General features: G+C 35.6%; 1 long non-coding RNA gene across 1 annotated transcript in view; it reads left to right on the top strand.

Annotated features, from left to right (window-relative positions):
- The first annotated feature begins 5,802 nt into the window (after positions 1 to 5,802).
- The window catches only part of LOC102012427, an 8,284-nt gene continuing 2,015 nt past the window's right edge, over positions 5,803 to 12,071 (top strand). The window contains exons 1-2 of the long non-coding RNA XR_001230876.1: positions 5,803 to 5,841; positions 11,142 to 11,242. This is a non-coding gene — a long non-coding RNA (uncharacterized LOC102012427). The remainder of the gene's footprint in view (positions 5,842 to 11,141; positions 11,243 to 12,071) is intronic.

Raw genomic sequence — 12,071 nt, 5'->3', positions numbered from 1 at the left:
AGACATTCCTCAATTTACTATGAAGTTATGCCCGGATAACCCTACAGTACATTGAAAATATAGGCTGAAAGAGCACTCAAACCCCTAAACTACTGAATTTCCTAACAGTATATTGAGAAGTATTGGCTATTAGCCCTTATAGCAGCTAGAGCAGCTACCTGCAGTCCTGGAACCTTTGTGTCTTCTGATAAGATGCTGTGAGCACGCCATATCACTGGCTGCCAAAAGAGACAACTTGAATGTTACATCAGGCAAAGGCAATCGGAGGTATATTCTATAAAATAACTGGCCTATGACATTTAAACATTGCAAGCTAGCTGGTAGTGGTGGTGCATGACCAAAATCTCAGCACTCTGGGAGTCTGAGGCAGGAAGACCACAAGTGTGAGCCCAGCCTGGGCAATTGAGACCTTGTTTCAAAATAAAACATAAAAGATACCTGGAGATATAGCTCAATGTTTGCATTGGGTTCAATTCCCAGTATGGAAATAATAATAATAATAATAATAATAATAATATAAAATAACAAGCTCATGATGAACAATAAAACATTAAGAATAGTTCCAGTTTCAGGCAGATGGAGGACACGTAATGGGTATGGGCATCATTGTGATCAATGGCCAAATTTGAGTCAGATTCACAGACCAGATAGTGATCTTGTATCTAAGCTCATTATCTGATTGTGGTAGTCCTCTGAGAGTATTTACTAAAGGATCTTAAAAGGTATACTTCAGGCCAAAGTGTAATCTCAGAGGAATAATCTGACATGAACAAAGTATTTACTAAAGGATCTTAAAAGGTATACTTCAGGCCAAAGTGTAATCTCAGAGGAATAATCTGACATGAACAAAGAGATAAGGAACAAAGAAACTGCTAAACAAACATAGGCTAAAAAACAAGAACAGCAACAGATTTCTGAGAATAACAAGAAATTCATGAGAAACTAAAATATTCAACAACAATATCAAATAAGTCAGGTTTGACGTGCTAAAACTTTTACATTGGGAGGATGATAAAGATCTTTCGGTCACACGTTAAGAAGTTAATTGCACATAATAGAAAATTTACGGTAACTACTGAAACAATACACATGTAGTATGGCAATATATTTCCCAAAAGCTGTGGTGAAAAGGGATGGAACAAAAACATAATCAATCAAGAAAAAAGCAAGAAGATAAAAAGTAACAATGAAAGCAAAGCAGGGCCAGGGGTATAGCTCAGCGGCACAGTGTCTACCATGAGTTCAATTCCCAGTACTAAAAAAAAAAAAAAAAAAAAAAAAAAAAAAAAAACCATAGAAGTAAATTCGCATAAAATTGCCACTGATCCAGTAATCCCAATCTGCAAAGGAAATGAAATCAGCATGTGGAAGAAACATCTACACCTGCGTATTTATTGCAACATACTTCACCATAACCATAATTTGGAATCAATGTAGCTCCAATGATGGAGGAACAAATTATGAAAATATGATATATAGAGAGAATGGAATAGTATTCAACTGTTAAAAAGAATGAAATTCTGTCATTTGCAGCATCATGAATGTATTTGGGAGACATTATGTTAAATGAAATAAGTTACATACAGAAAGACAAATATCACATATACTCCCTTACATGTTGGGATCAAGCTAAAAGTTGATCTCACAGAAGTAGAGATAGAATAGTTATTATCAGCGCCTGGGAAAAGAATATGGAAAGTAGATAGAGGTTGACAGTAGATAGAAAGATATAGTTGGATTGGAGGAATATACCTAATGTTCTGTAGCACAGTAGAATAACAAAGTTGACAGCAATTAATTGTATATTTCAAAATAGTTAGTAAAGAGGACTTTGAATATCCAACACTGATGAAGGATAAGTGTTTACAGTGATGGACAGCCGATTACCCTGATCTGATCACTACACTTAATATACAATTATTGAAAGGTTACATTATACCCCATAAACATATACAATTACTATATGCCAATTAAAAATAAAAATATATTGAAAATAGATAAATTTAAATATATACATAATTGGGCTGGGGATATAGCTCAGTGGCACAAGTGCCTGCCTGGCAAGCACAAGGTCCTGAGTTCAATCCCCAGTACTGCAAAAAAAAAATACACACACACACACACACACACACACACACACATAACTATTATGCATACAAACGTAGTGAAAGCTGCATTTGAAACTTTGGCAGGTTATCCCAGTGAACCTTTCTCTAGTATTGAATTTAAAAACTCAGCTATGTCTTGTTGAGAAAAGACACATTTAAAACAGAATTAAGATGAGTCAAGTACATGTATGAACCCCACATAAGGAAGGTATGCATTATGTACAGTAAACATGTACTAATAAAAAAAAGAATAGATCCAGGGTGCTATTAGTGATCCAAATATAACAAATACCAGTGATAACTAACTTATAAAGGGACAAGGTTTATTTTGGTACACAGTTTTTAGAAGTTTTAGTCCATGATATGTTGGCCCATTGTTTGGGGCCGTAGTGTTGCATCACATCAGGAACGTGTAGTGGAGCACAACTATTACTGGGTTGCGGGTGCTGGAGTGCACTTCCTGAGGTGGTTTCTAAGTTCTTTTCTTGAACAACAAATTGGGCAAAACAAGAACAAAAAGTAGGAAGATGTTACACTTGCTAAAGATAGAAAAAGAAGCATGCTCTCTAGAGCGAGTTTGGATTAAGCAAAAGGAAGAAAGAAGTACAGCCTACAGCGTGAGAGTGGAGTACTGTGACAGGACTCAGCAGCAGAGTGTTCAATGGCAACTGCCCATTTTGTATCTTCCACTCCTCAGGCTGACCTCGGTTCTAGGCTGTCTTATCAAAACTGCTCAAATTCTTGGAGATGTCCACATGCAGGGCTTTGGGAAGTGTTCTGTGCAAAACCATCCACTTCATGGTGAGCCAAGGAGCAAAACAGGAAGAGGATGGGCTGGGATCCCACTATTCCCTTTGAAGGAACAACTGTAACAACCTGAAGACCTGTCAATGTTTCCACCTCTTCCCTACGGCACCACGCCGGGGACTCCACCTTTGATACATGCATCTTTCAGTAACCTTCCAGACTTGAACAACAGCCTCCAGAAATGTGGAAAAGCAAAACTGAAAAATAGATTCATCACTGAACAAAAACTGATGTTAGTATCATACTTTTAAAAACTTAAAAGTCAAAGAATGGGAAAACACATTTTTAACCAAGTGAAAGTTGGTATACTTAACATCATGCAAAGAAAGATTTAAGGGAAAAAAAACTTTTCAAGAAATATAGTATAAAATATTATTTTTATGAGTATTAATTCACCATATTTTAAATTTAGATATGTCAAAACACCTCAAAATATACCAAGCAATAATTAATAGATCTACAAAGGAAATAGAGAAATTCAGAACATACTGGGATATTTAATCAACCTTTTCACTGTATGAAGAATCAAGCACATAAAAAAACTACTGAAGATAATGCAATTAAAATATTTAATTTCTTTCTTATTAACGTATGCATTTATTAGAGAAAGACTGTGCTTAATCATCACTGAGTTTACACGCTTTCACAAAACATAACATTGTAAGGGACAAAAACACACTGGACAAAAGTAGACAGTGCAACTTTAGACGTTTGATAGAGTTTGGACTTGGCATGTTTACAATTAGATCAGTGCTTATAAGGGCTTAGTCTGGACCACTGTGGCTGTACCTTGCTTCTAGCCTTTTGCTGTCCTTACTGGCCACTGGGCATTTGGACTATTTCTGTAACTCTCCAAATCTCACATCACATATAGAATAGAAATCAGTTTCTAACTTATTGTAAGGTTTTGAATATTAAATGAGATATATTCAGAGAGTTTTACCCACAGACATTAATCATCTCCTTTCCTGACTCCCTTCATTTGTAATAACTCTGGCACTAATATTTCACTCATTACCTTCCTAAGAAAAAGATTAGATCAGAGATTAAGAATTATGATCTCCACCTAATGGCATGATAGTGTGTCCACGCCTGTCTTATCTCAGCCACCAGCTCTTAATGCCTTCAGTATTCCTTCTCTGGTCACAGTCTGTGTAAACTTCAATGCCAAGCTTATCAGACAGAGAATCTGTATGGTTCTTTGCTTTCTATAGAAGTTATACTGCCAATGCATTGTTTTGTGTTCACCAAATACCAGGCCACCACTATTTTCATCATGATCGTGACTGATGACAATAATAAAACCAATCAGGTTTCCACAGATGATGCTGACTCTCCTCAAGCTGTATGGCTGTTTATGTCCTGTTTTCTCAGCCTGATCTACAACAGATCCCTGAGCTGTCTCTTAGCTGATAATGTCTTTCCTAACTCATTTGATTTTGCTCATCTTTCCCCTCCAGATTTTAAATGATGAACAAGTTCTATACAGACTCTTCGCAGAAGTGATTTACTTTAGATTCAGTGGCAGTCTTGCGGGATCATGGAGAGACTGCTAAGTTTAATGCCACAATCATCTCAGCTCCCACAGCGCATTCATTTCATTGTCAGCTGGTGGGAACAGGCAATTGCTGTGGTATAAGGCTGATTCCCTTCAGTAATGAAGCAAGGCGCTGGGACATTTTCATTTCTGAATTCCAAGTGAGTACACATTGTCATTTCAGATGCTATTCCAAGAGCTATCATTTGCTGGAGTACATCTGGTACCACATTTATTTACCGCATTTTAATTTTTCTTTAAATCTTGGGAAATGTGGGAAGAAACTGAGATTATTGAGTTTGAATATGTAGAACTCAGCCAGTAAGATAGGGGCAACTTATATTCTCCAAGGGAAAATGTTCAATTTCTCATCATTTCTTATACTGAGGACAGCATTAGAAAAAAATAATTGAAAATAGGTAATAGACAATCAGCCAGAGGGTTTATTTGATAGCAAAGAGATATCTGAGTCCCAGAGTGAGAAAAATCAAATCATTGGAGAGGAAAAGTGCTACCATGTAGTAATAATGGGAAATTGTGCCACTTCTGCGTTGATATTGAAACATCTCTTATCCTATACTGGAGGAGATGGTGAACACTATTTTCTTCCGATTTTTAAAGAAAGTGTTCTATAGGATGATGATAATTGTCCGACCCTGAGAAAAAAGCCATAAAACAAAGTAAAATTGTAAGACAACACTGAAATATGAATTAAATATAATTACACAACTTATTTCAGATATAAAAGACAGTCACAAATAATGTTTAAAATTCAGACTAGACATTACCACTATCCATATAAAATGATAGATAAAAGTAGAATAACATTTTTGAGAAATTCAAAGATCATGCAAATCACAGGTTTTATATGCTGTCTCTCAATTTTCACAGCTATATAAAACCATTTTAACCATTTAAAACTTCAAAAAATATTGTGCTCACAAATTCTCCTTAAAAAGTCTGCTAGCAGACAGTCTTCATTCAATCAGAAGATGATTTTAGTAAAGGAATAGCTAGTAAGTGTTTTTGGAGATATTTAAGTGTACATCTAAAACTAAAACAATAGTAAGAATAAAGGTGGAAGGTGAAAATTCAGATTTCAAATGCTCTGAGTAAATAAAAATGAAAAAATAAGAAAGGAAATTATGAAGTGTGATTGGAATGTACAGTAAATATTTAAAATTTTAAAATTTATGAGACTTAAAGACATCCTGCCATTAATCCCCTTCTGAGCATTTTCCCTTTGCTTTGAACACACTTATCCGGTGATTCTAGCCTCTTTTGTGAAGAAGTCTGAAAATCCTTTTTCATAAAGGCCTTTATGAGGTATGCTAGCCATGGGATGGGGTTCTGAGAATGGGGAGAGACAGGAGAGAGAAGAGGGCAAGGGTAAGTAAAAAGTACTAAGATAAATATATTTGTTATATCACAAGTATATACTAATAGAAACATGGAAAACAAAGCAAAAACTCCAATACATGATGCTCAGTAATCCAGTGGAGAAGCAAGCACGTCAAAGCATTATGGTCCTTCTCGTCTTCTTCACTGAATCTGGCACCATGTGACTTTTGGCTCCTACCCAAGTCAGTGACAATTAAGGTAAACATTTCGAATTGATTCAGGACATCAAGGCAGCCACGACCATTCAACTAAAGACGTTCACACAGAAGGACTTCCAGAACTGCTTCAGAAAGGAGCAAGAATGAAAAAACAAGTGTGTTCAAAGCAAAGGGGAGTATTTGGAGGGGGATTAATGGCCATGTGCCTTCTATTGTGATAACTTTTAATTTGAATATTTACCGTAGCTTTCCATCATAACTTGTATAAAGTGAATAAATTGTGGCTTGTATAAAGTGAATAAATTGTGGCTCAGTGATAAAATGCTTGCCTAGCTCACACAAGTCCCTGGATTTGATACTGAGCACTGCAAGAAAATAAATAAATGACCCAAAGTTAACAGATATGCAGAAGATACAGGAAAACCTTACAACATAAATCATATTGGAACAAGTGGAAAGGTATTCTATATTTTTAGAAATAATCAATAAACATCATAAAGATTACTTCTACTTGAAATAATAGAAGAGTCCAATAACTAGATAGTAAAACATCTAGTTGGGAAGTAGTTTCTAAATTCAAACAATGTGAATTGGCACTATGTGGACTGACATAGAAACACAATAGAAACAATAGAAAACACAATAGAAACATTGAACAATAGAACAACATAGAACAATAGAAACAACACAATAGAAAATCCAAAAATAGGTCCAAGTATATAAATCATGGCAAGAAAAATTAACTTTTTTTTTCCTGTACTGGAGATCAAACCCAGGGTCTTCACACTGAGCTACATTCAGCTCTTTTTGTTTACATTTTAGTTTTGATACAGGATCTCACTAAGCTGCTAAGTTGCCCAAGCTGGGCTTGAATTTGTGGTCCTCCCACTCCAATCTCCCAGGGTACAGGGACTATATGTGCGCACCACCATGCCCAAGTAAGATAAACTTTTAACAAATTGTAGTAACTGGAGAAACATTGAAAAAAGTTAAAATTAGATTTTCATATTATACACAATTATAATTTTCCTTATTAATTAGAGATTTGAATTTTTAAAAGAATGAAAACAAGGAAGTCTACATGTATACAAATAAGTGATTTCCTCTATAACCAGGAAATGAAAAAAAAGTCCCTCATTGTAACTAAAACTCTTGAAATTATTAAAGAAAAGCTGATAAACAATATTAAACATTTTCAGACAAAAATAAGTAAATTTGAAAGAAAGTAAATTTAGGAAAGTGAATGATTTGTTTTGCTAGTATAGTCTTTTCCCAATTTGAGCTTAAGTGGTTTTGAATGGAAAACTTGGATAAATTTATTGATAAATTCCCTTTACTCTCAATATTTTAGAATCCTAATAGGTTTGGCCTAGTAAATAAAAGAAAATTGGTGCTTTGTTTGGTCTTACAGGGTGAATTGTGTATGTTTCCATATACTGAAGTGTTGGTCTCCAGACATACATTACTGGGCAGTGGGGGTGGAAGCTTTAAAAGGTGGGACTTAGTGGAAGATCTTCGGGATACTGGATCTTTCGGGTGCTAGGGGTCTCCCCTCAGATGGCATTAGCATAGCCCTCCTGGGACTCCAGCTGGTATCCAGTTGCCCTTTGAATATGTATATATATCCTTGAATCCACACTCTGATTCATGGTGGTCAGTTTTTTTTTTTTTTTTCACACTTACTACTATGAGTATCAGACTCTGAACTCATGAGGAGTCTATCAAGGCAGAGACGCCCTGTGAAGCCACAACTGCAGTCCTAGGTACACCTTATGGAGATATGCCTCCTCACCCAAACAGCAAAGGGGAAAAGATCAAAAAATTAAATAGCATAGAGAATGGGAGTTGGAAAAAGGAGCTTATGCAATCTCTTGGGTGATGGTCCTCTAAATTCCAGAATTATACTGGGCCAGTGAATGGGCTTTCTTCTATTCTGATTGTATTGCTCTTTTATTGTCTACATCACACCTCATGTGGTAAATTTGTTCACTCTGCTCCATTGGCAAATGTTTTAAAGTGGTTTTGTGCTTGGAATACAAGTCATTGCCAAGATAGATATAGCTTCTTCCCTTAGGGAGGCTATTATTTCAAATGGAAAACAGACATTTAATTAAGCACTCAATTGATTATATAATTATAATTGTGATAAATACCTTGAAGGAGAATGGTTATGTGCAGTGGAAGATTCCAAGGTGTTCCTTTAACTGGTGATCAGATTTAGAAACAGCAGAGCAAAAATTTGAACCCAGAACCAGTCTTACTCCAATTCACTTCATCTACTGCCTCCAACTGCATAAATACAAAATAGTGGCACAAAGCATTATGTGAGTAAAAAAGAGAGTGTATTAGTTTTCTATGACTGCTGCAACAAATTACCGCCATCTCGGTGCTTTAAACCAATAAATATATTTCCTTACAATTCTATGGAAGCCCAATACAGATCTCACTGGGTTTCAAATCAAGCTGTAAATAGGTTTATTTCCTTAGCAGGGGAGAATCTGTTTGCTTGTTTTTTCTACCTACTAGAAGCTGTTCTTTGCTCATTGTCCTCTTTCTTAGCTTCAAAGCCAGCAATGGTGGGTTGAGTCTCAGATAACATTACTCTGAACTGGTCTCTTTCTTCCTCCCTCATTTTAAAGGATTCTTGGGATTTTTGTCAAGCCCACCTGGATAATCCTGAATAATCTTCCCATTTTAATATCTGTTAATTAGCAAGCTTAACTTCATCTACAGCCTCAATTTCCCTTTCTGTGTGTGGTAACATATTCTCTGTTCCAGGCATTGGGATACAGGAATCTTTGGGGGGCTCATTATTCTTCATACCACATAGGTGGATGCCAACTGCATCACAAGGAGGAAGAAATCAGAGATAGCATTTGCTGGGAAGGAATTTCAGGGCTAAGGAAATGAAGCAGAATAACCAAGATACAGAAAGAGAAATTCAAAAATGATCATAGAGAAGGAATTTGTCTACTTTTCTTCTAGACTGTGGACACTTTAATGGGAGGGTGGTAAAAGAAATAGACAGGATACTAATTAGGATAGGCAAAATAGACTATAATGGCCTTAATAGCAAGTTATAGAGTTGAGATTCATCCCCTTAACAGTGGCAAGGCTTTAAAGAAGTCAGCAAGCCAGCGGTACAGTCAGGCTTTACTTCAGCTTTATTTCCTTGCTGTACTCTTCCGTGACCCCTTAGAAATATGTAGAGCCATAAGTCCGGGTGTCTCCCAAGGAGAACTCTGAGCAACGTGACCTGTTTGGAAAAACAAGAGCATACCAAGGCGCAAGTATGGGTCCCTGTGGGGTCAGCGCGGGCACTCAGAGTTATTTTGGTAACAGCCTCTCTTCACTTATTTATCTGCAATATGAGCTTTTTTTTTTTTTTGAAGGTACTGAGGATGAAACATAGGGCCTTGTGCACACTAGGCAAGAGCTTTACCCACTGGGCTATCTCCCCAAGCCTAAACAAATGTTTTTAAAATGGCCACACAGTTTTTTTAGATTAGAAGAAAAAGTTCTCTGCTTTTTTAAGCCTACAGAAGCAAGCTTTTAGTTTTATAACAGGCTTAGTGTCTCAGGTTTTACCTAGGTTTTAGTAGCAAAAATGCTATCTATAATATCTGGTCTGTGCCTCTACTGTATTTTCTCTTTGTTTGTCTTTTATCAATTTGGAATACACTGGCAATATACAAGGCAGCTACTTCACATTATAGTCTATTCTGCCTATCCTAATGGGATTTTAAAAGTTCTGACTAATACAAATATTCCCCAGCACAAAATAGTTTTAAAGCTAAAAGACCCCTAGTTGTCACAGTTGAAAACTAACGCACAAATAAAGTAATTTACCATTTATTTTTCCTTTCTAATCAAATACGTACGGCCAGTAGAAGAGATTTTTATTTTACAAAGGGATTCTAGCTAATAAAAGAAAAAGAAATGGTAGAAGTAAGGAATTATCATTATGAAACTCTTAATAAATTACTAGAACTAGGCAACCATCATTAGTGACTGTAACATGAGGTACAATATTGGACATTGTGTCCCTTTGATAAGATAACACAGCTGTGAAGTACGCTGAGGGAAAAAAGAATCCTGAATTGGATTCTAACCTTTCGGATCCAGTTACCACTTTAATATATCCAGATTACTTTTTACGCCATACTCGGAAAGCGTCAAACGACAGCAGAGGATACAATGACATAGTCCAGACCACGTTACAACTTGGTTTCTTTAGCAGTTGAATTGAAATGGTGAAAAATGCATATAGAGCAGGAAATGGATAAATTAATGGTCTGAAGAGATTCAGCCACAGATTACAAGGTAGATCTTATTGGATCCTGATTTAAAGAGACAAGTGAAGAAATATATATTGTATATTTATTAGCAATTATATGTGAAAATTACTAAAGTAGGTGATATTTAGTGACATTAAAGAATTGTTTCTTCATTCTTTAGATGTTATTTTAACACTTAAATATTACAGTCTAAACTAGTAAAAGTGTTGTTATTAAATGAATAACACTTCTCAAGCATATGCATAAGTGTTATCATACGACACCTGGGGTTTGCTTCTAATGCAGGAGAAGGGTAGATATGAAACCAAATTGGCCATGGGTGGGTGACTATTAAACCAGAGTGATGGGAACATGGGAATTAATCATATTATTTATTTGAAAATGTCTGCAAGAGAAAGTTCATTAAAAATAACTATAACATGTCATTATTTTACCTGTTTAATGATTTCTCATACACTGCTTTCTTGTGAGTCCTTTTAACGGTTAGCATAACATTTTGAGTTGTACTATTTAATCTGAACAGTCAGCATATCATCCAAGCAATATTCACCTAAACACTTACTTTCCATAAAATGACTTTATAGATGATACCATGTCATAAATTGAGTCCGTTGGCAGAGACTTTGATTTTAATTACCAATGAACTCAATTACCTTCATTCCGTCTGGTGAAATTACGCTATTCTCGACATATCTAGAAGAAGATATGTGAGTTTCAACTTTAGAACCTATAAAAATATAAACTGGCAAATGCTCAGCACTGTGGTCTGTGAATCATTACTCTCATAGCCTTAGCTTCACCCCTCTGATTGTGTTCTTTCATGGTTGTGCAGATGATGTGGTTTTGGAGTAGATATGACAACATTCACTTAGATAATGATGGCAACTGATATAGTTTGAGAGTTTGCTGTGTTGTGGACAATGAGAAAAATTGGTAAGTGATTCTATAAAAAATACCAATTCTTTAATTCGGCTTCTTGCAAAAGTTTCTAGTTTAAATTACTACTTCCCATCTTATCTCTTGTAACAACTGATGGATAGATAAGAAAATTAAAGTCAGATATGCACATCCTTCTTAAATCACAAATGGGAAGGAGCACAAAAACATTAAACTAAAAGTCACTGACTGCCATTTTAATTTCATTATACAGGGAGACCTCATCTGCTCTTTTATTCTCTTTTTCAACTTTTATGTACTGCCTCAGAAAGTCCCTTGGCTCTGAAGCAAGGAAGGGCATCTAAAGTACGAAGTTCGTAGAGTGTCTCATTTTTTCTCTTTGATCTGAGTAATATAAACTGCTGTACCGCCAGACCTTGCCCATAGCTTTGGGCAGAGTTTCAGATAGGCTACTTAATAAAGAAACTTAGAAAAACTCATTTGTACTCAGCTCCTACTTTACAAACCCTATTATTTGTGTTGAATTTTTTCCTTTTGAGACACTTCTTATAACCTTAGACTTTAAGGTTATTTTACTAAACTGTGAACAAGAACAGTTTTTATTTACAGTCTCCGTTATAGTGGCTGATTTCATTGCCTTATATATTATCAATATGACAGAGGTTTTAATGATTAGAAACTGAAGATCTTAAGTAAAAAGAGAAAAATAACCGGTGGAGAGATACAGATATCTACAAGGAAGATATCTACAATCAATACTATCTTCACAAAAATAAATCAAACATACATGTGCAAGCACCGCATTGTGTCACTAGTGTAAAACTTGAAAGAGTTAATTTAAACTCGGAGGTATGATAGACACTGT

This window comes from Chinchilla lanigera, unplaced genomic scaffold, assembly GCF_000276665.1.
Source record: "Chinchilla lanigera isolate Chin_1 unplaced genomic scaffold, ChiLan1.0 scaffold00078, whole genome shotgun sequence".
Taxonomy (NCBI): domain Eukaryota; kingdom Metazoa; phylum Chordata; class Mammalia; order Rodentia; family Chinchillidae; genus Chinchilla; species Chinchilla lanigera.
Note: the sequence above shows the minus strand (reverse complement) of the source record. Positions and strands in the feature narration are given on the sequence as shown.